General features: G+C 53.0%; 10 pseudogenes; all 10 read right to left on the reverse strand.

Annotated features, from left to right (window-relative positions):
- Positions 1-2,860: 2,860 nt before the first annotated feature.
- On the reverse strand, positions 2,861-2,979 carry LOC123629624 (annotated as a pseudogene).
- A 1,190-nt stretch (positions 2,980-4,169) lies between these two features.
- On the reverse strand, positions 4,170-4,290 carry LOC123629628 (annotated as a pseudogene).
- Positions 4,291-7,737: 3,447 nt separating this feature from the next.
- Positions 7,738-7,856, reverse strand: LOC123629636 (annotated as a pseudogene).
- A 1,190-nt stretch (positions 7,857-9,046) lies between these two features.
- On the reverse strand, positions 9,047-9,167 carry LOC123629629 (annotated as a pseudogene).
- A 3,447-nt stretch (positions 9,168-12,614) lies between these two features.
- Positions 12,615-12,733, reverse strand: LOC123629637 (annotated as a pseudogene).
- A 1,192-nt stretch (positions 12,734-13,925) lies between these two features.
- On the reverse strand, positions 13,926-14,046 carry LOC123629630 (annotated as a pseudogene).
- Positions 14,047-17,479: 3,433 nt separating this feature from the next.
- On the reverse strand, positions 17,480-17,598 carry LOC123629638 (annotated as a pseudogene).
- A 1,213-nt stretch (positions 17,599-18,811) lies between these two features.
- On the reverse strand, positions 18,812-18,932 carry LOC123629631 (annotated as a pseudogene).
- A 3,448-nt stretch (positions 18,933-22,380) lies between these two features.
- Positions 22,381-22,499, reverse strand: LOC123629639 (annotated as a pseudogene).
- A 1,192-nt stretch (positions 22,500-23,691) lies between these two features.
- LOC123629632 lies at positions 23,692-23,812 on the reverse strand (annotated as a pseudogene).
- Positions 23,813-26,664: the final 2,852 nt, after the last annotated feature.

Genomic DNA, 26,664 nt, shown 5'->3' on the forward strand with positions numbered 1-26,664 from the left:
TCTCAGTTTGAACTTGGATTATCAGTGTAAACTCAATGTGTTTTCCTGTAATTTTTTTTTCTTTTCTTTCTCTCTTTCTTTCTTTCTTTTTTTTTTTTTTTTTTTAAGTTTTTCCACGGAAAGTGCTGAGACATAGGTGCGAACACGACACTAGTGCATTTCACCAGCATCTAGATTGTGGTCTCCGCCAACCATCGTTATTAAACGGTCCTAAGACTTACTGGAGACATACGCTGACTTGAGGTCTGGGGCGGGAAACGCACGCTTCTCATACTGGGAAGCACGGATGCTACCATATCCAACAGGACGAGGGTCACGTCAAAAGACACAGGAACCAGAATGAGTAGACTCCCGTTTGCCAAACACAGGACGGTTTGATCGCCAGCAAGTCTAATAATTGCAAGATATTGAAACACGTTCAATACGTTTAAATCCACGATGAAACCCCTCACAATGCAAAAATAGCTCGGGTCACTGCGGACAGCGGTAGGAAACAAAGGGAAATGGTGACAACCGGGGCTGCCCCCGACTAGTCGCGATGTATGGACACTCTTTCAAAAGACATCTCAACCCCTCACAAGGTATGGACTGTATTTGGACTGGATTCAAAGAAACTGAAATGAGCGTGTGTGTCTCAGGGAAACGCAAACATTGAGTACTTGCTGTTATCTCTAACACGGTGAAATTTTTACATGGAATAATGTGGCTGTGAGTACCCTGAAAAAGGGAAGAAAGCCTCTACCTTTGATAGAAACATATTGACTTTTTATCGTTGGAGGGATATTATTAAGGGGATCATGAACTTAAGGTAGGAGGGGTATAAAAGAAACAAGATCTGGCCAGGGGTTGGTGATTTCTTGAGTCAGGGTAGTGAGAGAGTATTCTACTATTCTTTCCGATTTTGTTTCTATTTCAAATTTTCCATAATAAAAAGTTTCCAAAGATATCATGAAGAGGGTCAAAAACAAGCTTCAAACAGGACAAGGTATCTGTAGCCCATATAATTGGCAAAATATGACTGTTACAGAATATCTACGTTTAATACGCTTAATACGCCTTTGGCCCCGTGTCCTCATTATTGGTCAAGGAAATGCAGAATAAAAAATGAAGCCAGATATAGTTTCCAACTCACCAGATTGAGGAAACTTAAGAAACTGATCACTGTGTTGGCTTTGAGGAAAACTCTTGCACACACCCTGCTGATATGGGAGGCGAAATTATAGGACCATTTGGAAAACACTGTAGCCTAAATGGAAATGAATAAACACTGGCATAATTCAGGAGCAAGCATATTCTCTGAGTAGCACGTACCAGAGAGAAGATAGGGCACATGTGACCAGGAAGCATCTAGGGTAATCCTCACGGGAGCCCCTTGTACACGGACCTAGTCAAAGATCGCATAAAGATGCTTCGACTGATTCGTGCAGTGCCATTCTCTAGCAGCGCTGATGAACTGCAGCTTCCTGTGTAAGCGAGGAGTATTCTCCAAACAGAAGGTTTCCCCTGGCACACAAGTTGCCCAGAAGGAATCCAGAATGGTTCCACATCTATTCTATAAACTGTGAAATTAACAAACTACCTCAATGAGATAGTCCTATAACAGAGAGCAAAAACTTTCAAAGGAAAAGCAAGGAAAAGGATGACAGTCGAGATGGGATTTGTTTGGGAGAAGCGTTTTTGTGGTTCCACGCCTTGAGACAAAGATACACAGCGGCTTCCCACATATGCATCAACTCCCATTTTTATAAGGTGAGTGGTGGGGTTTTGGTACGGTTAATTCGATTTAATATAATAATCATAATGATAATCATGATCATGATCATCATTCTTTAACATATCCCTTTCCCAAATTAAAAGAAAAAGAGAAAGAAGCAGATTGTAAGTTTCTAGTTATAAACCCTGTTTAAATGGGATTATTTATTAATGTGGGGGAAATGATTAGTTTGGGGACTCTGTGTCCGTCTATCGAGGACTGCGGGATAGCCTCTCCATCGATTGGAGCCATCATGTACGTTTTTGCTAGGTTTTCCATCTAAGTTGGCACCTTTGCCCCGTAGGTGCTGTGTGGATTTTCTGAGACTTTGAATGTTATCCTTTTCAAGAATTGCATTCATTATTGTGTATTTGCGAGGAAATAAGAAATATCGAAACTATCGATCGAATGTTGATTTCATCTAGAGCTATCTTGCTGGACTCACCTAGGATTTCTACAGGTCTCCCGCGCATAGGGGCAAACATTCTCTTTTGAGAACCGTAGGAGGTGAGGAAAATGAAGAAAGGTGATTTTCCTTTCCCATATATTGTTAGTGTTTTCCCTTGTTGTAGTATGTTTTTGGAGCGTCTCTTGCAGTATCGAACAGAAGGATTTCCTATCGACACCCTGGTCTTGCTCGTGACTGTCCAAAGAATGCTTCTACTTCTTAATCCTTCAGAATATGTTCTAAAGATTTAGACGTTTGAAAAGTGTTTCTAGATGTCTTCGCCTCTGGATTCCTGAATTATGTTACCGTGAACGAATAGCCAGCTGTTTAGATTCTCTTCTTCTGCATATGTGGATAGGGTCCAATTTTTCCTGTCCTAGGGTGGTAACGTGGTCATCTCCTTGGACAACTTTAGACTGTGTCCTGAATTCAGAGCCGGTCGGTCAGAAGTTCCGGAGGCCCGGACCTGCGGCAGGTGTGTGAGGGGCGACAGCCTCGGGGACTGAGCCTCCACATCTCCAATCTGACCCTGTCTCCAGGGGCCACGGGGCAGGGTCCGGGCCGGCCGGGGGCGGAGCCGGGCCGGGCGCGGAGGGCGAAGGCCCCCCCCTCCCCTTCCCAGCCCAGGGGGGCGGGACAGAAAAAGAAGCAGAGCAAAAAGCCTAGGGCACCCGGGATTCCCAGGCGGTCTCCCATCCAAGTCCTAACCGGGCCCGACCCTGCTTAGCTTCCGAGGTGAGACGAGATCGGGCGCGTTCAGGGCGGTCTGGCCGTAGACGAGGGCGGCCGCCCCCGGACGCCTCAAGAGGCCGATCTGCTGCGACGCGTCCCTCCCTGCGCAGTCGGGTCCCTCCCGCCGCCCTGGCCCTTCGCTAGCCCACCTGCCCTTATCGGGGTGGGGGTGGGGGGCCAGGCGGAGCCTGACGGGTCTCGCGCGCGCGCCCTCCCACCCCCACCCAAACCACGGACGCACCGCCGTCCCACACCCCGAGGAGCAGACCCACGGGCACGCGCGCAGGGACAGGCTTCCACGCGTGGGAGCGGAGGGCCGGAGCCGGAGAGTGCGCGAGAGAGGGCCCTCCGCCGGCCCACGCGAGGGCACGGTGGGGAGGGGCTTTGGGGCGGGGCCGGGAGGAGGAGGCAGGGCCGCGCCTGCCGCTGGTCCGTCACCCGGAGGTCCTGAAGATCTGCAGTGTCCCCCCCCACCCCGCCACCCCACCCCCGTCTGGGGAGGACCGTTCTGCCCCGATTCCCCTCAGGGCCTGCGTGTGGCAGCAGCCCCCGCGCGGGGGCGGGGGGCTGCGCGGGGGGCCGGAGCCGGCTATCCTGTGGCCCGGTGGGGTGGGGTTTGGGGTGTGTAGCCAGGGGTCCAGGGGCCGGTGGGTGGTCTGGGTTTGGGTGCGTGCGCTCCGTGTGCTGTTGTGTGTCCTCTCTGCCCAGGGGGCCAGCGACTCGCCCTGTGCGGCGCGCCGGTGTGTCTCTCGGAGCCCCGTCGGCGGCGAGGAGCCCGCCCGGCGTGAGGCCCGGGCCCGAGGCCCGGGTGTGCGGCGGAGAGAAAGTGCACGGTGGGCCGGGTGTCCGGGGGCCCAGGACACGGTTTGCCGCCGTGGGCTGTCCCGCGCCGGGTGTACGCGATGTCCCGGAGTGCGGGGCGGCGGGTGCGGGGTCCGGGGGAGAGGAGACCCGGCGGCACTTAGGGATCCCGCCGCCCGGCCCCGGCCCGGTGTGGGGCCCAGGGTTGGGGCTCCGCTGCCGGCCCAACGGAACGCCTGGGACGCTCTGCCGCTGCCGCCACCTGGCGGTGGTGCTGCAGCGGGGGAGAGGGGAGGAAGCCCCGGGCGGGGGCACCGGGTCGCGCCGAGGGGGGGGAGGGGCCGGGGCCCGAGGGCGAAAGTGGGGGCGGGCGCAGAAGGCGGGGGGCCCCCCCACCCCCGACCCCCCGGCGGGCGGGACAAAAGAAGAAGCAAAAGCCTACAGCACCCGGTATTCCCAGGCGGTCTCCCATCCAAGTACTAACCGGGCCCCCGACCCTGCTTAGCTTCCCAGACCAGACGAGATCGGGCACGTTCAGGGTGCTATGGCCCTAGACGGCAGCGGCCGTCCCCGGACGCCTCGAGAGGCCCAGCTGCTACGCGGCCCTCCCGGCCCAGCGCCCCCCACCCGACCCCGCGCCCTCCTGCTGCCCAGTAGCCTTCAGAGCCTCGCTCTCTAGCTGCTACATACACACCAAACACTCAACACTTTGCCACAAACACATACACCAATGACAACAAAATTCAAACACTCAATAGCACATCTATTCAAAGCACGGAGGACACAAACGGGAGGACAATGTGTGACTTGTCAGATTCTACAGACGTCAGGAGCCCACATGAAGGCTCAGGGAAATATTCCAAAGGAGTGTGACGTGGCTCAGAGCTCCTTGGACATGAGCAGACTGGCTTCGGCGGACGGCAGCTCTTACATTTTCACAGTGGAGCCGGAACAATAGAAGGTTCCTTCCTCGCCTTTCCTACTTCATGCAGTAGGAACCAGTCCACGGTTCTATGGTGCATGGCTACGATTATTCTGTGGGATCCTGCAAAGAAGAAATGCTGTTGGTGTCTTTGGGGACTGGGAATCTGGGTGTGAGAGGAAGAGGTGAAATCGGTAAAGTAATGTAAAAAAACTCTCAGTTCTCAGTTTGAACTTGGATTATCAGTGTAAACTCAATGTGTTTTCCTGTAATTTTTTTTTCTTTTCTTTCTCTCTTTCTTTCTTTCTTTTTTTTTTTTTTTTTTTAAGTTTTTCCACGGAAAGTGCTGAGACATAGGTGCGAACACGACACTAGTGCATTTCACCAGCATCTAGATTGTGGTCTCCGCCAACCATCGTTATTAAACGGTCCTAAGACTTACTGGAGACATACGCTGACTTGAGGTCTGGGGCGGGAAACGCACGCTTCTCATACTGGGAAGCACGGATGCTACCATATCCAACAGGACGAGGGTCACGTCAAAAGACACAGGAACCAGAATGAGTAGACTCCCGTTTGCCAAACACAGGACGGTTTGATCGCCAGCAAGTCTAATAATTGCAAGATATTGAAACACGTTCAATACGTTTAAATCCACGATGAAACCCCTCACAATGCAAAAATAGCTCGGGTCACTGCGGACAGCGGTAGGAAACAAAGGGAAATGGTGACAACCGGGGCTGCCCCCGACTAGTCGCGATGTATGGACACTCTTTCAAAAGACATCTCAACCCCTCACAAGGTATGGACTGTATTTGGACTGGATTCAAAGAAACTGAAATGAGCGTGTGTGTCTCAGGGAAACGCAAACATTGAGTACTTGCTGTTATCTCTAACACGGTGAAATTTTTACATGGAATAATGTGGCTGTGAGTACCCTGAAAAAGGGAAGAAAGCCTCTACCTTTGATAGAAACATATTGACTTTTTATCGTTGGAGGGATATTATTAAGGGGATCATGAACTTAAGGTAGGAGGGGTATAAAAGAAACAAGATCTGGCCAGGGGTTGGTGATTTCTTGAGTCAGGGTAGTGAGAGAGTATTCTACTATTCTTTCCGATTTTGTTTCTATTTCAAATTTTCCATAATAAAAAGTTTCCAAAGATATCATGAAGAGGGTCAAAAACAAGCTTCAAACAGGACAAGGTATCTGTAGCCCATATAATTGGCAAAATATGACTGTTACAGAATATCTACGTTTAATACGCTTAATACGCCTTTGGCCCCGTGTCCTCATTATTGGTCAAGGAAATGCAGAATAAAAAATGAAGCCAGATATAGTTTCCAACTCACCAGATTGAGGAAACTTAAGAAACTGATCACTGTGTTGGCTTTGAGGAAAACTCTTGCACACACCCTGCTGATATGGGAGGCGAAATTATAGGACCATTTGGAAAACACTGTAGCCTAAATGGAAATGAATAAACACTGGCATAATTCAGGAGCAAGCATATTCTCTGAGTAGCACGTACCAGAGAGAAGATAGGGCACATGTGACCAGGAAGCATCTAGGGTAATCCTCACGGGAGCCCCTTGTACACGGACCTAGTCAAAGATCGCATAAAGATGCTTCGACTGATTCGTGCAGTGCCATTCTCTAGCAGCGCTGATGAACTGCAGCTTCCTGTGTAAGCGAGGAGTATTCTCCAAACAGAAGGTTTCCCCTGGCACACAAGTTGCCCAGAAGGAATCCAGAATGGTTCCACATCTATTCTATAAACTGTGAAATTAACAAACTACCTCAATGAGATAGTCCTATAACAGAGAGCAAAAACTTTCAAAGGAAAAGCAAGGAAAAGGATGACAGTCGAGATGGGATTTGTTTGGGAGAAGCGTTTTTGTGGTTCCACGCCTTGAGACAAAGATACACAGCGGCTTCCCACATATGCATCAACTCCCATTTTTATAAGGTGAGTGGTGGGGTTTTGGTACGGTTAATTCGATTTAATATAATAATCATAATGATAATCATGATCATGATCATCATTCTTTAACATATCCCTTTCCCAAATTAAAAGAAAAAGAGAAAGAAGCAGATTGTAAGTTTCTAGTTATAAACCCTGTTTAAATGGGATTATTTATTAATGTGGGGGAAATGATTAGTTTGGGGACTCTGTGTCCGTCTATCGAGGACTGCGGGATAGCCTCTCCATCGATTGGAGCCATCATGTACGTTTTTGCTAGGTTTTCCGTCTAAGTTGGCACCTTTGCCCCGTAGGTGCTGTGTGGATTTTCTGAGACTTTGAATGTTATCCTTTTCAAGAATTGCATTCATTATTGTGTATTTGCGAGGAAATAAGAAATATCGAAACTATCGATCGAATGTTGATTTCATCTAGAGCTATCTTGCTGGACTCACCTAGGATTTCTACAGGTCTCCCGCGCATAGGGGCAAACATTCTCTTTTGAGAACCGTAGGAGGTGAGGAAAATGAAGAAAGGTGATTTTCCTTTCCCATATATTGTTAGTGTTTTCCCTTGTTGTAGTATGTTTTTGGAGCGTCTCTTGCAGTATCGAACAGAAGGATTTCCTATCGACACCCTGGTCTTGCTCGTGACTGTCCAAAGAATGCTTCTACTTCTTAATCCTTCAGAATATGTTCTAAAGATTTAGACGTTTGAAAAGTGTTTCTAGATGTCTTCGCCTCTGGATTCCTGAATTATGTTACCGTGAACGAATAGCCAGCTGTTTAGATTCTCTTCTTCTGCATATGTGGATAGGGTCCAATTTTTCCTGTCCTAGGGTGGTAACGTGGTCATCTCCTTGGACAACTTTAGACTGTGTCCTGAATTCAGAGCCGGTCGGTCAGAAGTTCCGGAGGCCCGGACCTGCGGCAGGTGTGTGAGGGGCGACAGCCTCGGGGACTGAGCCTCCACATCTCCAATCTGACCCTGTCTCCAGGGGCCACGGGGCAGGGTCCGGGCCGGCCGGGGGCGGAGCCGGGCCGGGCGCGGAGGGCGAAGGCCCCCCCCTCCCCTTCCCAGCCCAGGGGGGCGGGACAGAAAAAGAAGCAGAGCAAAAAGCCTAGGGCACCCGGGATTCCCAGGCGGTCTCCCATCCAAGTCCTAACCGGGCCCGACCCTGCTTAGCTTCCGAGGTGAGACGAGATCGGGCGCGTTCAGGGCGGTCTGGCCGTAGACGAGGGCGGCCGCCCCCGGACGCCTCAAGAGGCCGATCTGCTGCGACGCGTCCCTCCCTGCGCAGTCGGGTCCCTCCCGCCGCCCTGGCCCTTCGCTAGCCCACCTGCCCTTATCGGGGTGGGGGTGGGGGGCCAGGCGGAGCCTGACGGGTCTCGCGCGCGCGCCCTCCCACCCCCACCCAAACCACGGACGCACCGCCGTCCCACACCCCGAGGAGCAGACCCACGGGCACGCGCGCAGGGACAGGCTTCCACGCGTGGGAGCGGAGGGCCGGAGCCGGAGAGTGCGCGAGAGAGGGCCCTCCGCCGGCCCACGCGAGGGCACGGTGGGGAGGGGCTTTGGGGCGGGGCCGGGAGGAGGAGGCAGGGCCGCGCCTGCCGCTGGTCCGTCACCCGGAGGTCCTGAAGATCTGCAGTGTCCCCCCCCACCCCGCCACCCCACCCCCGTCTGGGGAGGACCGTTCTGCCCCGATTCCCCTCAGGGCCTGCGTGTGGCAGCAGCCCCCGCGCGGGGGCGGGGGGCTGCGCGGGGGGCCGGAGCCGGCTATCCTGTGGCCCGGTGGGGTGGGGTTTGGGGTGTGTAGCCAGGGGTCCAGGGGCCGGTGGGTGGTCTGGGTTTGGGTGCGTGCGCTCCGTGTGCTGTTGTGTGTCCTCTCTGCCCAGGGGGCCAGCGACTCGCCCTGTGCGGCGCGCCGGTGTGTCTCTCGGAGCCCCGTCGGCGGCGAGGAGCCCGCCCGGCGTGAGGCCCGGGCCCGAGGCCCGGGTGTGCGGCGGAGAGAAAGTGCACGGTGGGCCGGGTGTCCGGGGGCCCAGGACACGGTTTGCCGCCGTGGGCTGTCCCGCGCCGGGTGTACGCGATGTCCCGGAGTGCGGGGCGGCGGGTGCGGGGTCCGGGGGAGAGGAGACCCGGCGGCACTTAGGGATCCCGCCGCCCGGCCCCGGCCCGGTGTGGGGCCCAGGGTTGGGGCTCCGCTGCCGGCCCAACGGAACGCCTGGGACGCTCTGCCGCTGCCGCCACCTGGCGGTGGTGCTGCAGCGGGGGAGAGGGGAGGAAGCCCCGGGCGGGGGCACCGGGTCGCGCCGAGGGGGGGGAGGGGCCGGGGCCCGAGGGCGAAAGTGGGGGCGGGCGCAGAAGGCGGGGGGCCCCCCCACCCCCGACCCCCCGGCGGGCGGGACAAAAGAAGAAGCAAAAGCCTACAGCACCCGGTATTCCCAGGCGGTCTCCCATCCAAGTACTAACCGGGCCCCCGACCCTGCTTAGCTTCCCAGACCAGACGAGATCGGGCACGTTCAGGGTGCTATGGCCCTAGACGGCAGCGGCCGTCCCCGGACGCCTCGAGAGGCCCAGCTGCTACGCGGCCCTCCCGGCCCAGCGCCCCCCACCCGACCCCGCGCCCTCCTGCTGCCCAGTAGCCTTCAGAGCCTCGCTCTCTAGCTGCTACATACACACCAAACACTCAACACTTTGCCACAAACACATACACCAATGACAACAAAATTCAAACACTCAATAGCACATCTATTCAAAGCACGGAGGACACAAACGGGAGGACAATGTGTGACTTGTCAGATTCTACAGACGTCAGGAGCCCACATGAAGGCTCAGGGAAATATTCCAAAGGAGTGTGACGTGGCTCAGAGCTCCTTGGACATGAGCAGACTGGCTTCGGCGGACGGCAGCTCTTACATTTTCACAGTGGAGCCGGAACAATAGAAGGTTCCTTCCTCGCCTTTCCTACTTCATGCAGTAGGAACCAGTCCACGGTTCTATGGTGCATGGCTACGATTATTCTGTGGGATCCTGCAAAGAAGAAATGCTGTTGGTGTCTTTGGGGACTGGGAATCTGGGTGTGAGAGGAAGAGGTGAAATCGGTAAAGTAATGTAAAAAAACTCTCAGTTCTCAGTTTGAACTTGGATTATCAGTGTAAACTCAATGTGTTTTCCTGTAATTTTTTTTTCTTTTCTTTCTCTCTTTCTTTCTTTCTTTTTTTTTTTTTTTTTTTAAGTTTTTCCACGGAAAGTGCTGAGACATAGGTGCGAACACGACACTAGTGCATTTCACCAGCATCTAGATTGTGGTCTCCGCCAACCATCGTTATTAAACGGTCCTAAGACTTACTGGAGACATACGCTGACTTGAGGTCTGGGGCGGGAAACGCACGCTTCTCATACTGGGAAGCACGGATGCTACCATATCCAACAGGACGAGGGTCACGTCAAAAGACACAGGAACCAGAATGAGTAGACTCCCGTTTGCCAAACACAGGACGGTTTGATCGCCAGCAAGTCTAATAATTGCAAGATATTGAAACACGTTCAATACGTTTAAATCCACGATGAAACCCCTCACAATGCAAAAATAGCTCGGGTCACTGCGGACAGCGGTAGGAAACAAAGGGAAATGGTGACAACCGGGGCTGCCCCCGACTAGTCGCGATGTATGGACACTCTTTCAAAAGACATCTCAACCCCTCACAAGGTATGGACTGTATTTGGACTGGATTCAAAGAAACTGAAATGAGCGTGTGTGTCTCAGGGAAACGCAAACATTGAGTACTTGCTGTTATCTCTAACACGGTGAAATTTTTACATGGAATAATGTGGCTGTGAGTACCCTGAAAAAGGGAAGAAAGCCTCTACCTTTGATAGAAACATATTGACTTTTTATCGTTGGAGGGATATTATTAAGGGGATCATGAACTTAAGGTAGGAGGGGTATAAAAGAAACAAGATCTGGCCAGGGGTTGGTGATTTCTTGAGTCAGGGTAGTGAGAGAGTATTCTACTATTCTTTCCGATTTTGTTTCTATTTCAAATTTTCCATAATAAAAAGTTTCCAAAGATATCATGAAGAGGGTCAAAAACAAGCTTCAAACAGGACAAGGTATCTGTAGCCCATATAATTGGCAAAATATGACTGTTACAGAATATCTACGTTTAATACGCTTAATACGCCTTTGGCCCCGTGTCCTCATTATTGGTCAAGGAAATGCAGAATAAAAAATGAAGCCAGATATAGTTTCCAACTCACCAGATTGAGGAAACTTAAGAAACTGATCACTGTGTTGGCTTTGAGGAAAACTCTTGCACACACCCTGCTGATATGGGAGGCGAAATTATAGGACCATTTGGAAAACACTGTAGCCTAAATGGAAATGAATAAACACTGGCATAATTCAGGAGCAAGCATATTCTCTGAGTAGCACGTACCAGAGAGAAGATAGGGCACATGTGACCAGGAAGCATCTAGGGTAATCCTCACGGGAGCCCCTTGTACACGGACCTAGTCAAAGATCGCATAAAGATGCTTCGACTGATTCGTGCAGTGCCATTCTCTAGCAGCGCTGATGAACTGCAGCTTCCTGTGTAAGCGAGGAGTATTCTCCAAACAGAAGGTTTCCCCTGGCACACAAGTTGCCCAGAAGGAATCCAGAATGGTTCCACATCTATTCTATAAACTGTGAAATTAACAAACTACCTCAATGAGATAGTCCTATAACAGAGAGCAAAAACTTTCAAAGGAAAAGCAAGGAAAAGGATGACAGTCGAGATGGGATTTGTTTGGGAGAAGCGTTTTTGTGGTTCCACGCCTTGAGACAAAGATACACAGCGGCTTCCCACATATGCATCAACTCCCATTTTTATAAGGTGAGTGGTGGGGTTTTGGTACGGTTAATTCGATTTAATATAATAATCATAATGATAATCATGATCATGATCATCATTCTTTAACATATCCCTTTCCCAAATTAAAAGAAAAAGAGAAAGAAGCAGATTGTAAGTTTCTAGTTATAAACCCTGTTTAAATGGGATTATTTATTAATGTGGGGGAAATGATTAGTTTGGGGACTCTGTGTCCGTCTATCGAGGACTGCGGGATAGCCTCTCCATCGATTGGAGCCATCATGTACGTTTTTGCTAGGTTTTCCGTCTAAGTTGGCACCTTTGCCCCGTAGGTGCTGTGTGGATTTTCTGAGACTTTGAATGTTATCCTTTTCAAGAATTGCATTCATTATTGTGTATTTGCGAGGAAATAAGAAATATCGAAACTATCGATCGAATGTTGATTTCATCTAGAGCTATCTTGCTGGACTCACCTAGGATTTCTACAGGTCTCCCGCGCATAGGGGCAAACATTCTCTTTTGAGAACCGTAGGAGGTGAGGAAAATGAAGAAAGGTGATTTTCCTTTCCCATATATTGTTAGTGTTTTCCCTTGTTGTAGTATGTTTTTGGAGCGTCTCTTGCAGTATCGAACAGAAGGATTTCCTATCGACACCCTGGTCTTGCTCGTGACTGTCCAAAGAATGCTTCTACTTCTTAATCCTTCAGAATATGTTCTAAAGATTTAGACGTTTGAAAAGTGTTTCTAGATGTCTTCGCCTCTGGATTCCTGAATTATGTTACCGTGAACGAATAGCCAGCTGTTTAGATTCTCTTCTTCTGCATATGTGGATAGGGTCCAATTTTTCCTGTCCTAGGGTGGTAACGTGGTCATCTCCTTGGACAACTTTAGACTGTGTCCTGAATTCAGAGCCGGTCGGTCAGAAGTTCCGGAGGCCCGGACCTGCGGCAGGTGTGTGAGGGGCGACAGCCTCGGGGACTGAGCCTCCACATCTCCAATCTGACCCTGTCTCCAGGGGCCACGGGGCAGGGTCCGGGCCGGCCGGGGGCGGAGCCGGGCCGGGCGCGGAGGGCGAAGGCCCCCCCCTCCCCTTCCCAGCCCAGGGGGGCGGGACAGAAAAAGAAGCAGAGCAAAAAGCCTAGGGCACCCGGGATTCCCAGGCGGTCTCCCATCCAAGTCCTAACCGGGCCCGACCCTGCTTAGCTTCCGAGGTGAGACGAGATCGGGCGCGTTCAGGGCGGTCTGGCCGTAGACGAGGGCGGCCGCCCCCGGACGCCTCAAGAGGCCGATCTGCTGCGACGCGTCCCTCCCTGCGCAGTCGGGTCCCTCCCGCCGCCCTGGCCCTTCGCTAGCCCACCTGCCCTTATCGGGGTGGGGGTGGGGGGCCAGGCGGAGCCTGACGGGTCTCGCGCGCGCGCCCTCCCACCCCCACCCAAACCACGGACGCACCGCCGTCCCACACCCCGAGGAGCAGACCCACGGGCACGCGCGCAGGGACAGGCTTCCACGCGTGGGAGCGGAGGGCCGGAGCCGGAGAGTGCGCGAGAGAGGGCCCTCCGCCGGCCCACGCGAGGGCACGGTGGGGAGGGGCTTTGGGGCGGGGCCGGGAGGAGGAGGCAGGGCCGCGCCTGCCGCTGGTCCGTCACCCGGAGGTCCTGAAGATCTGCAGTGTCCCCCCCCCACCCCGCCACCCCACCCCCGTCTGGGGAGGACCGTTCTGCCCCGATTCCCCTCAGGGCCTGCGTGTGGCAGCAGCCCCCGCGCGGGGGCGGGGGGCTGCGCGGGGGGCCGGAGCCGGCTATCCTGTGGCCCGGTGGGGTGGGGTTTGGGGTGTGTAGCCAGGGGTCCAGGGGCCGGTGGGTGGTCTGGGTTTGGGTGCGTGCGCTCCGTGTGCTGTTGTGTGTCCTCTCTGCCCAGGGGGCCAGCGACTCGCCCTGTGCGGCGCGCCGGTGTGTCTCTCGGAGCCCCGTCGGCGGCGAGGAGCCCGCCCGGCGTGAGGCCCGGGCCCGAGGCCCGGGTGTGCGGCGGAGAGAAAGTGCACGGTGGGCCGGGTGTCCGGGGGCCCAGGACACGGTTTGCCGCCGTGGGCTGTCCCGCGCCGGGTGTACGCGATGTCCCGGAGTGCGGGGCGGCGGGTGCGGGGTCCGGGGGAGAGGAGACCCGGCGGCACTTAGGGATCCCGCCGCCCGGCCCCCGGCCCGGTGTGGGGCCCAGGGTTGGGGCTCCGCTGCCGGCCCAACGGAACGCCTGGGACGCTCTGCCGCTGCCGCCACCTGGCGGTGGTGCTGCAGCGGGGGAGAGGGGAGGAAGCCCCGGGCGGGGGCACCGGGTCGCGCCGAGGGGGGGGAGGGGCCGGGGCCCGAGGGCGAAAGTGGGGGCGGGCGCAGAAGGCGGGGGGCCCCCCCACCCCCGACCCCCCGGCGGGCGGGACAAAAGAAGAAGCAAAAGCCTACAGCACCCGGTATTCCCAGGCGGTCTCCCATCCAAGTACTAACCGGGCCCCCGACCCTGCTTAGCTTCCCAGACCAGACGAGATCGGGCACGTTCAGGGTGCTATGGCCCTAGACGGCAGCGGCCGTCCCCGGACGCCTCGAGAGGCCCAGCTGCTACGCGGCCCTCCCGGCCCAGCGCCCCCCACCCGACCCCGCGCCCTCCTGCTGCCCAGTAGCCTTCAGAGCCTCGCTCTCTAGCTGCTACATACACACCAAACACTCAACACTTTGCCACAAACACATACACCAATGACAACAAAATTCAAACACTCAATAGCACATCTATTCAAAGCACGGAGGACACAAACGGGAGGACAATGTGTGACTTGTCAGATTCTACAGACGTCAGGAGCCCACATGAAGGCTCAGGGAAATATTCCAAAGGAGTGTGACGTGGCTCAGAGCTCCTTGGACATGAGCAGACTGGCTTCGGCGGACGGCAGCTCTTACATTTTCACAGTGGAGCCGGAACAATAGAAGGTTCCTTCCTCGCCTTTCCTACTTCATGCAGTAGGAACCAGTCCACGGTTCTATGGTGCATGGCTACGATTATTCTGTGGGATCCTGCAAAGAAGAAATGCTGTTGGTGTCTTTGGGGACTGGGAATCTGGGTGTGAGAGGAAGAGGTGAAATCGGTAAAGTAATGTAAAAAAACTCTCAGTTCTCAGTTTGAACTTGGATTATCAGTGTAAACTCAATGTGTTTTCCTGTAATTTTTTTTTCTTTTCTTTCTCTCTTTCTTTCTTTCTTTTTTTTTTTTTTTTTTTAAGTTTTTCCACGGAAAGTGCTGAGACATAGGTGCGAACACGACACTAGTGCATTTCACCAGCATCTAGATTGTGGTCTCCGCCAACCATCGTTATTAAACGGTCCTAAGACTTACTGGAGACATACGCTGACTTGAGGTCTGGGGCGGGAAACGCACGCTTCTCATACTGGGAAGCACGGATGCTACCATATCCAACAGGACGAGGGTCACGTCAAAAGACACAGGAACCAGAATGAGTAGACTCCCGTTTGCCAAACACAGGACGGTTTGATCGCCAGCAAGTCTAATAATTGCAAGATATTGAAACACGTTCAATACGTTTAAATCCACGATGAAACCCCTCACAATGCAAAAATAGCTCGGGTCACTGCGGACAGCGGTAGGAAACAAAGGGAAATGGTGACAACCGGGGCTGCCCCCGACTAGTCGCGATGTATGGACACTCTTTCAAAAGACATCTCAACCCCTCACAAGGTATGGACTGTATTTGGACTGGATTCAAAGAAACTGAAATGAGCGTGTGTGTCTCAGGGAAACGCAAACATTGAGTACTTGCTGTTATCTCTAACACGGTGAAATTTTTACATGGAATAATGTGGCTGTGAGTACCCTGAAAAAGGGAAGAAAGCCTCTACCTTTGATAGAAACATATTGACTTTTTATCGTTGGAGGGATATTATTAAGGGGATCATGAACTTAAGGTAGGAGGGGTATAAAAGAAACAAGATCTGGCCAGGGGTTGGTGATTTCTTGAGTCAGGGTAGTGAGAGAGTATTCTACTATTCTTTCCGATTTTGTTTCTATTTCAAATTTTCCATAATAAAAAGTTTCCAAAGATATCATGAAGAGGGTCAAAAACAAGCTTCAAACAGGACAAGGTATCTGTAGCCCATATAATTGGCAAAATATGACTGTTACAGAATATCTACGTTTAATACGCTTAATACGCCTTTGGCCCCGTGTCCTCATTATTGGTCAAGGAAATGCAGAATAAAAAATGAAGCCAGATATAGTTTCCAACTCACCAGATTGAGGAAACTTAAGAAACTGATCACTGTGTTGGCTTTGAGGAAAACTCTTGCACACACCCTGCTGATATGGGAGGCGAAATTATAGGACCATTTGGAAAACACTGTAGCCTAAATGGAAATGAATAAACACTGGCATAATTCAGGAGCAAGCATATTCTCTGAGTAGCACGTACCAGAGAGAAGATAGGGCACATGTGACCAGGAAGCATCTAGGGTAATCCTCACGGGAGCCCCTTGTACACGGACCTAGTCAAAGATCGCATAAAGATGCTTCGACTGATTCGTGCAGTGCCATTCTCTAGCAGCGCTGATGAACTGCAGCTTCCTGTGTAAGCGAGGAGTATTCTCCAAACAGAAGGTTTCCCCTGGCACACAAGTTGCCCAGAAGGAATCCAGATGGTTCCACATCTATTCTATAAACTGTGAAATTAACAAACTACCTCAATGAGATAGTCCTATAACAGAGAGCAAAAACTTTCAAAGGAAAAGCAAGGAAAAGGATGACAGTCGAGATGGGATTTGTTTGGGAGAAGCGTTTTTGTGGTTCCACGCCTTGAGACAAAGATACACAGCGGCTTCCCACATATGCATCAACTCCCATTTTTATAAGGTGAGTGGTGGGGTTTTGGTACGGTTAATTCGATTTAATATAATAATCATAATGATAATCATGATCATGATCATCATTCTTTAACATATCCCTTTCCCAAATTAAAAGAAAAAGAGAAAGAAGCAGATTGTAAGTTTCTAGTTATAAACCCTGTTTAAATGGGATTATTTATTATGTGGGGAAATGATTAGTTTGGGGACTCTGTGTCCGTCTATCGAGGACTGCGGGATAGCCTCTCCATCGATTGGAGCCATCATGTACGTTTTTGCTAGGTTTTCCGTCTAAGTTGGCACCTTTGCCCCGTAGGTGCTGTGTGGATTTTCTGAGACTTTGAATGTTATCCTTTTCAAGAATTGCATTCATTATTGTGTATTTGCGAGGAAATAAGAAATATCGAAACTATCGATCGAATGTTGATTTCATCTAGAGCTATCTTGCTGGACTCACCTAGGATTTCTACAGGTCTCCCGCGCATAGGGGCAAACATTCTCTTTTGAGAACCGTAGGAGGTGAGGAAAATGAAGAAAGGTGATTTTCCTTTCCCATATATTGTTAGTGTTTTCCCTTGTTGTAGTATGTTTTTGGAGCGTCTCTTGCAGTATCGAACAGAAGGATTTCCTATCGACACCCTGGTCTTGCTCGTGACTGTCCAAAGAATGCTTCTACTTCTTAATCCTTCAGAATATGTTCTAAAGATTTAGACGTTTGAAAAGTGTTTCTAGATGTCTTCGCCTCTGGATTCCTGAATTATGTTACCGTGAACGAATAGCCAGCTGTTTAGATTCTCTTCTTCTGCATATGTGGATAGGGTCCAATTTTTCCTGTCCTAGGGTGGTAACGTGGTCATCTCCTTGGACAACTTTAGACTGTGTCCTGAATTCAGAGCCGGTCGGTCAGAAGTTCCGGAGGCCCGGACCTGCGGCAGGTGTGTGAGGGGCGACAGCCTCGGGGACTGAGCCTCCACATCTCCAATCTGACCCTGTCTCCAGGGGCCACGGGGCAGGGTCCGGGCCGGCCGGGGGCGGAGCCGGGCCGGGCGCGGAGGGCGAAGGGCCCCCCCCTCCCCTGGGGCGGGACAGAAAAAGAAGCAGAGCAAAAAGCCTAGGGCACCCGGGATTCCCAGGCGGTCTCCCATCCAAGTCCTAACCGGGCCCGACCCTGCTTAGCTTCCGAGGTGAGACGAGATCGGGCGCGTTCAGGGCGGTCTGGCCGTAGACGAGGGCGGCCGCCCCCGGACGCCTCAAGAGGCCGATCTGCTGCGACGCGTCCCTCCCTGCGCAGTCGGGTCCCTCCCGCCGCCCTGGCCCTTCGCTAGCCCACCTGCCCTTATCGGGGTGGGGGGTGGGGGGGGCCAGGCGGAGCCTGACGGGTCTCGCGCGCGCGCCCTCCCACCCCCACCCAAACCACGGACGCACCGCCGTCCCACACCCCGAGGAGCAGACCCACGGGCACGCGCGCAGGGACAGGCTTCCACGCGTGGGAGCGGAGGGCCGGAGCCGGAGATGTGCGCGAGAGAGGGCCCTCCGCCGGCCCACGCGAGGGCACGGTGGGGAGGGGCTTTGGGGCGGGGCCGGGAGGAGGAGGCAGGGGCCGCGCCTTGCGCGCTGGTCCGTCACCCGGAGGTCCTGAAGATCTGCAGTGTCCCCCCCCCACCCCGCCACCCCACCCCCGTCTGGGGGAGGACCGTTCTGCCCCGATTCCCCTCAGGGCCTGCGTGTGGCAGCAGCCCCCGCGCGGGGGCGGGGGGCTGCGCGGGGGGCCGGAGCCGGCTATCCTGTGGCCCGGTGGGGTGGGGTTTGGGGTGTGTAGCCAGGGGTCCAGGGGCCGGGTGGGTGGTCTGGGTTTGGGTGCGTGCGCTCCGTGTGCTGTTGTGTGTCCTCTCTGCCCAGGGGGCCAGCGACTCGCCCTGTGCGGCGCGCCGGTGGTGTCTCTCGGAGCCCCGTCGGCGGCGAGGAGCCCGCCCGGCGTGAGGCCCGGGCCCGAGGCCCGGGTGTGCGGCGGAGAGAAAGTGCACGGTGGGCCGGGTGTCCGGGGGCCCAGGACACGGTTTGCCGCCGTGGGCTGTCCCGCGCCGGGTGTACGCGATGTCCCGGAGTGCGGGGGCGGCGGGTGCGGGGTCCGGGGGGAGAGGAGACCCGGCGGCACTTAGGGATCCCGCCGCCCGGCCCCGGCCCGGTGTGGGGGCCCAGGGTTGGGGCTCCGCTGCCGGCCCAACGGAACGCCTGGGACGCTCTGCCGCTGCCCGCCACCTGGCGGTGGTGCTGCAGCGGGGGGAGAGGGGGAGGAAGCCCCGGGCGGGGGGCACCGGGTCGCGCCGAGGGGGGGGGGAGGGGCCGGGGCCCGAGGGCGAAAGTGGGGGGCGGGGCGCAGAAGGCGGGGGGCCCCCCCACCCCCGACCCCCCGGCGGGCGGGACAAAAAGAAGAAGCAAAAGCCTACAGCACCCGGTATTCCCAGGCGGTCTCCCATCCAAGTACTAACCGGGCCCCCGACCCTGCTTAGCTTCCCAGACCAGACGAGATCGGGCACGTTCAGGGTGCTATGGCCCTAGACGGCAGCGGCCGTCCCCGGACGCCTCGAGAGGCCCAGCTGCTACGCGGCCCTCCCGCCCAGCGCCCCCCACACCCGACCCCCGCGCCCTCCTGCTGCCCAGTAGCCTTCAGAGCCTCGCTCTCTAGCTGCTACATACACACCAAACACTCAACACTTTGCCACAAACACATACACCAATGACAACAAAATTCAAACACTCAATAGCACATCTATTCAAAGCACGGAGGACACAAACGGGAGGACAATGTGTGACTTGTCAGATTCTACAGACGTCAGGAGCCCACATGAAGGCTCAGGGAAATATTCCAAAGGAGTGTGACGTGGCTCAGAGCTCCTTGGACATGAGCAGACTGGCTTCGGCGGACGGCAGCTCTTACATTTTCACAGTGGAGCCGGAACAATAGAAGGTTCCTTCCTCGCCTTTCCTACTTCATGCAGTAGGAACCAGTCCACGGTTCTATGGTGCATGGCTACGATTATTCTGTGGGATCCTGCAAAGAAGAAATGCTGTTGGTGTCTTTGGGGACTGGGAATCTGGGTGTGAGAGGAAGAGGTGAAATCGGTAAAGTAATGTAAAAAAACTCTCAGTTCTCAGTTTGAACTTGGATTATCAGTGTAAACTCAATGTGTTTTCCTGTAATTTTTTTTTCTTTTCTTTCTCTCTTTCTTTCTTTCTTTTTTTTTTTTTTTTTTAAGTTTTTCCACGGAAAGTGCTGAGACATAGGTGCGAACACGACACTAGTGCATTTCACCAGCATCTAGATTGTGGTCTCCGCCAACCATCGTTATTAAACGGTCCTAAGACTTACTGGAGACATACGCTGACTTGAGGTCTGGGGCGGGAAACGCACGCTTCTCATACTGGGAAGCACGGATGCTACCATATCCAACAGGACGAGGGTCACGTCAAAAGACACAGGAACCAGAATGAGTAGACTCCCGTTTGCCAAACACAGGACGGTTTGATCGCCAGCAAGTCTAATAATTGCAAGATATTGAAACACGTTCAATACGTTTAAATCCACGATGAAACCCCTCACAATGCAAAAATAGCTCGGGTCACTGCGGACAGCGGTAGGAAACAAAGGGAAATGGTGACAACCGGGGCTGCCCCCGACTAGTCGCGATGTATGGACACTCTTTCAAAAGACATCTCAACCCCTCACAAGGTATGGACTGTATTTGGACTGGATTCAAAGAAACTGAAATGAGCGTGTGTGTCTCAGGGAAACGCAAACATTGAGTACTTGCTGTTATCTCTAACACGGTGAAATTTTTACATGGAATAATGTGGCTGTGAGTACCCTGAAAAAGGGAAGAAAGCCTCTACCTTTGATAGAAACATATTGACTTTTTATCGTTGGAGGGATATTATTAAGGGGATCATGAACTTAAGGTAGGAGGGGTATAAAAGAAACAAGATCTGGCCAGGGGTTGGTGATTTCTTGAGTCAGGGTAGTGAGAGAGTATTCTACTATTCTTTCCGATTTTGTTTCTATTTCAAATTTTCCATAATAAAAAGTTTCCAAAGATATCATGAAGAGGGTCAAAAACAAGCTTCAAACAGGACAAGGTATCTGTAGCCCATATAATTGGCAAAATATGACTGTTACAGAATATCTACGTTTAATACGCTTAATACGCCTTTGGCCCCGTGTCCTCATTATTGGTCAAGGAAATGCAGAATAAAAAATGAAGCCAGATATAGTTTCCAACTCACCAGATTGAGGAAACTTAAGAAACTGATCACTGTGTTGGCTTTGAGGAAAACTCTTGCACACACCCTGCTGATATGGGAGGCGAAATTATAGGACCATTTGGAAAACACTGTAGCCTAAATGGAAATGAATAAACACTGGCATAATTCAGGAGCAAGCATATTCTCTGAGTAGCACGTACCAGAGAGAAGATAGGGCACATGTGACCAGGAAGCATCTAGGGTAATCCTCACGGGAGCCCCTTGTACACGGACCTAGTCAAAGATCGCATAAAGATGCTTCGACTGATTCGTGCAGTGCCATTCTCTAGCAGCGCTGATGAACTGCAGCTTCCTGTGTAAGCGAGGAGTATTCTCCAAACAGAAGGTTTCCCCTGGCACACAAGTTGCCCAGAAGGAATCCAGAATGGTTCCACATCTATTCTATAAACTGTGAAATTAACAAACTACCTCAATGAGATAGTCCTATAACAGAGAGCAAAAACTTTCAAAGGAAAAGCAAGGAAAAGGATGACAGTCGAGATGGGATTTGTTTGGGAGAAGCGTTTTTGTGGTTCCACGCCTTGAGACAAAGATACACAGCGGCTTCCCACATATGCATCAACTCCCATTTTTATAAGGTGAGTGGTGGGGTTTTGGTACGGTTAATTCGATTTAATATAATAATCATAATGATAATCATGATCATGATCATCATTCTTTAACATATCCCTTTCCCAAATTAAAAGAAAAAGAGAAAGAAGCAGATTGTAAGTTTCTAGTTATAAACCCTGTTTAAATGGGATTATTTATTAATGTGGGGGAAATGATTAGTTTGGGGACTCTGTGTCCGTCTATGGAGGACTGCGGGATAGCCTCTCCATCGATTGGAGCCATCATGTACGTTTTTGCTAGGTTTTCCATCTAAGTTGGCACCTTTGCCCCGTAGGTGCTGTGTGGATTTTCTGTGACTTTGAATGTTATCCTTTTCAAGAATTGCATTCATTATTGTGTATTTGCGAGGAAATAAGAAATATCGAAACTATCGATCGAATGTTGATTTCATCTAGAGCTATCTTGCTGGACTCACCTAGGATTTCTACAGGTCTCCCGCGCATAGGGGCAAACATTCTCTTTTGAGAACCGTAGGAGGTGAGGAAAATGAAGAAAGGTGATTTTCCTTTCCCATATATTGTTAGTGTTTTCCCTTGTTGTAGTATGTTTTTGGAGCGTCTCTTGCAGTATCGAACAGAAGGATTTCCTATCGACACCCTGGTCTTGCTCGTGACTGTCCAAAGAATGCTTCTACTTCTTAATCCTTCAGAATATGTTCTAAAGATTTAGACGTTTGAAAAGTGTTTCTAGATGTCTTCGCCTCTGGATTCCTGAATTATGTTACCGTGAACGAATAGCCAGCTGTTTAGATTCTCTTCTTCTGCATATGTGGATAGGGTCCAATTTTTCCTGTCCTAGGGTGGTAACGTGGTCATCTCCTTGGACAACTTTAGACTGTGTCCTGAATTCAGAGCCGGTCGGTCAGAAGTTCCGGAGGCCCGGACCTGCGGCAGGTGTGTGAGGGGCGACAGCCTCGGGGACTGAGCCTCCACATCTCCAATCTGACCCTGTCTCCAGGGGCCACGGGGCAGGGTCCGGGCCGGCCGGGGGCGGAGCCGGGCCGGGCGCGGAGGGCGAAGGCCCCCCCCTCCCCTTCCCAGCCCAGGGGGGCGGGACAGAAAAAGAAGCAGAGCAAAAAGCCTAGGGCACCCGGGATTCCCAGGCGGTCTCCCATCCAAGTCCTAACCGGGCCCGACCCTGCTTAGCTTCCGAGGTGAGACGAGATCGGGCGCGTTCAGGGCGGTCTGGCCGTAGACGAGGGCGGCCGCCCCCGGACGCCTCAAGAGGCCGATCTGCTGCGACGCGTCCCTCCCTGCGCAGTCGGGTCCCTCCCGCCGCCCTGGCCCTTCGCTAGCCCACCTGCCCTTATCGGGGTGGGGGTGGGGGGCCAGGCGGAGCCTGACGGGTCTCGCGCGCGCGCCCTCCCACCCCCACCCAAACCACGGACGCACCGCCGTCCCACACCCCGAGGAGCAGACCCACGGGCACGCGCGCAGGGACAGGCTTCCACGCGTGGGAGCGGAGGGCCGGAGCCGGAGAGTGCGCGAGAGAGGGCCCTCCGCCGGCCCACGCGAGGGCACGGTGGGGAGGGGCTTTGGGGCGGGGCCGGGAGGAGGAGGCAGGGCCGCGCCTGCCGCTGGTCCGTCACCCGGAGGTCCTGAAGATCTGCAGTGTCCCCCCCCACCCCGCCACCCCACCCCCGTCTGGGGAGGACCGTTCTGCCCCGATTCCCCTCAGGGCCTGCGTGTGGCAGCAGCCCCCGCGCGGGGGCGGGGGGGCTGCGCGGGGGGCCGGAGCCGGCTATCCTGTGGCCCGGTGGGGTGGGGTTTGGGGTGTGTAGCCAGGGGTCCAGGGGCCGGTGGGTGGTCTGGGTTTGGGTGCGTGCGCTCCGTGTGCTGTTGTGTGTCCTCTCTGCCCAGGGGGCCAGCGACTCGCCCTGTGCGGCGCGCCGGTGTGTCTCTCGGAGCCCCGTCGGCGGCGAGGAGCCCGCCCGGCGTGAGGCCCGGGCCCGAGGCCCGGGTGTGCGGCGGAGAGAAAGTGCACGGTGGGCCGGGTGTCCGGGGGCCCAGGACACGGTTTGCCGCCGTGGGCTGTCCCGCGCCGGGTGTACGCGATGTCCCGGAGTGCGGGGCGGCGGGTGCGGGGTCCGGGGGAGAGGAGACCCGGCGGCACTTAGGGATCCCGCCGCCCGGCCCCGGCCCGGTGTGGGGCCCAGGGTTGGGGCTCCGCTGCCGGCCCAACGGAACGCCTGGGACGCTCTGCCGCTGCCGCCACCTGGCGGTGGTGCTGCAGCGGGGGAGAGGGGAGGAAGCCCCGGGCGGGGGCACCGGGTCGCGCCGAGGGGGGGGGAGGGGCCGGGGCCCGAGGGCGAAAGTGGGGGCGGGCGCAGAAGGCGGGGGGCCCCCCCACCCCCGACCCCCCGGCGGGCGGGACAAAAGAAGAAGCAAAAGCCTACAGCACCCGGTATTCCCAGGCGGTCTCCCATCCAAGTACTAACCGGGCCCCCGACCCTGCTTAGCTTCCCAGACCAGACGAGATCGGGCACGTTCAGGGTGCTATGGCCCTAGACGGCAGCGGCCGTCCCCGGACGCCTCGAGAGGCCCAGCTGCTACGCGGCCCTCCCGGCCCAGCGCCCCCCACCCGACCCCGCGCCCTCCTGCTGCCCAGTAGCCTTCAGAGCCTCGCTCTCTAGCTGCTACATACACACCAAACACTCAACACTTTGCCACAAACACATACACCAATGACAACAAAATTCAAACACTCAATAGCACATCTATTCAAAGCACGGAGGACACAAACGGGAGGACAATGTGTGACTTGTCAGATTCTACAGACGTCAGGAGCCCACATGAAGGCTCAGGGAAATATTCCAAAGGAGTGTGACGTGGCTCAGAGCTCCTTGGACATGAGCAGACTGGCTTCGGCGGACGGCAGCTCTTACATTTTCACAGTGGAGCCGGAACAATAGAAGGTTCCTTCCTCGCCTTTCCTACTTCATGCAGTAGGAACCAGTCCACGGTTCTATGGTGCATGGCTACGATTATTCTGTGGGATCCTGCAAAGAAGAAATGCTGTTGGTGTCTTTGGGGACTGGGAATCTGGGTGTGAGAGGAAGAGGTGAAATCGGTAAAGTAATGTAAAAAAACTCTCAGTTCTCAGTTTGAACTTGGATTATCAGTGTAAACTCAATGTGTTTTCCTGTAATTTTTTTTTCTTTTCTTTCTCTCTTTCTTTCTTTCTTTTTTTTTTTTTTTTTTTTTAAGTTTTTCCACGGAAAGTGCTGAGACATAGGTGCGAACACGACACTAGTGCATTTCACCAGCATCTAGATTGTGGTCTCCGCCAACCATCGTTATTAAACGGTCCTAAGACTTACTGGAGACATACGCTGACTTGAGGTCTGGGGCGGGAAACGCACGCTTCTCATACTGGGAAGCACGGATGCTACCATATCCAACAGGACGAGGGTCACGTCAAAAGACACAGGAACCAGAATGAGTAGACTCCCGTTTGCCAAACACAGGACGGTTTGATCGCCAGCAAGTCTAATAATTGCAAGATATTGAAACACGTTCAATACGTTTAAATCCACGATGAAACCCCTCACAATGCAAAAATAGCTCGGGTCACTGCGGACAGCGGTAGGAAACAAAGGGAAATGGTGACAACCGGGGCTGCCCCCGACTAGTCGCGATGTATGGACACTCTTTCAAAAGACATCTCAACCCCTCACAAGGTATGGACTGTATTTGGACTGGATTCAAAGAAACTGAAATGAGCGTGTGTGTCTCAGGGAAACGCAAACATTGAGTACTTGCTGTTATCTCTAACACGGTGAAATTTTTACATGGAATAATGTGGCTGTGAGTACCCTGAAAAAGGGAAGAAAGCCTCTACCTTTGATAGAAACATATTGACTTTTTATCGTTGGAGGGATATTATTAAGGGGATCATGAACTTAAGGTAGGAGGGGTATAAAAGAAACAAGATCTGGCCAGGGGTTGGTGATTTCTTGAGTCAGGGTAGTGAGAGAGTATTCTACTATTCTTTCCGATTTTGTTTCTATTTCAAATTTTCCATAATAAAAAGTTTCCAAAGATATCATGAAGAGGGTCAAAAACAAGCTTCAAACAGGACAAGGTATCTGTAGCCCATATAATTGGCAAAATATGACTGTTACAGAATATCTACGTTTAATACGCTTAATACGCCTTTGGCCCCGTGTCCTCATTATTGGTCAAGGAAATGCAGAATAAAAAATGAAGCCAGATATAGTTTCCAACTCACCAGATTGAGGAAACTTAAGAAACTGATCACTGTGTTGGCTTTGAGGAAAACTCTTGCACACACCCTGCTGATATGGGAGGCGAAATTATAGGACCATTTGGAAAACACTGTAGCCTAAATGGAAATGAATAAACACTGGCATAATTCAGGAGCAAGCATATTCTCTGAGTAGCACGTACCAGAGAGAAGATAGGGCACATGTGACCAGGAAGCATCTAGGGTAATCCTCACGGGAGCCCCTTGTACACGGACCTAGTCAAAGATCGCATAAAGATGCTTCGACTGATTCGTGCAGTGCCATTCTCTAGCAGCGCTGATGAACTGCAGCTTCCTGTGTAAGCGAGGAGTATTCTCCAAACAGAAGGTTTCCCCTGGCACACAAGTTGCCCAGAAGGAATCCAGAATGGTTCCACATCTATTCTATAAACTGTGAAATTAACAAACTACCTCAATGAGATAGTCCTATAACAGAGAGCAAAAACTTTCAAAGGAAAAGCAAGGAAAAGGATGACAGTCGAGATGGGATTTGTTTGGGAGAAGCGTTTTTGTGGTTCCACGCCTTGAGACAAAGATACACAGCGGCTTCCCACATATGCATCAACTCCCATTTTTATAAGGTGAGTGGTGGGGTTTTGGTACGGTTAATTCGATTTAATATAATAATCATAATGATAATCATGATCATGATCATCATTCTTTAACATATCCCTTTCCCAAATTAAAAGAAAAAGAGAAAGAAGCAGATTGTAAGTTTCTAGTTATAAACCCTGTTTAAATGGGATTATTTATTAATGTGGGGGAAATGATTAGTTTGGGGACTCTGTGTCCGTCTATCGAGGACTGCGGGATAGCCTCTCCATCGATTGGAGCCATCATGTACGTTTTTGCTAGGTTTTCCGTCTAAGTTGGCACCTTTGCCCCGTAGGTGCTGTGTGGATTTTCTGAGACTTTGAATGTTATCCTTTTCAAGAATTGCATTCATTATTGTGTATTTGCGAGGAAATAAGAAATATCGAAACTATCGATCGAATGTTGATTTCATCTAGAGCTATCTTGCTGGACTCACCTAGGATTTCTACAGGTCTCCCGCGCATAGGGGCAAACATTCTCTTTTGAGAACCGTAGGAGGTG

This window comes from Lemur catta, unplaced genomic scaffold (genome assembly GCF_020740605.2).
Source record: "Lemur catta isolate mLemCat1 unplaced genomic scaffold, mLemCat1.pri scaffold_187_ctg1, whole genome shotgun sequence".
Lineage (NCBI taxonomy): Eukaryota > Metazoa > Chordata > Mammalia > Primates > Lemuridae > Lemur > Lemur catta.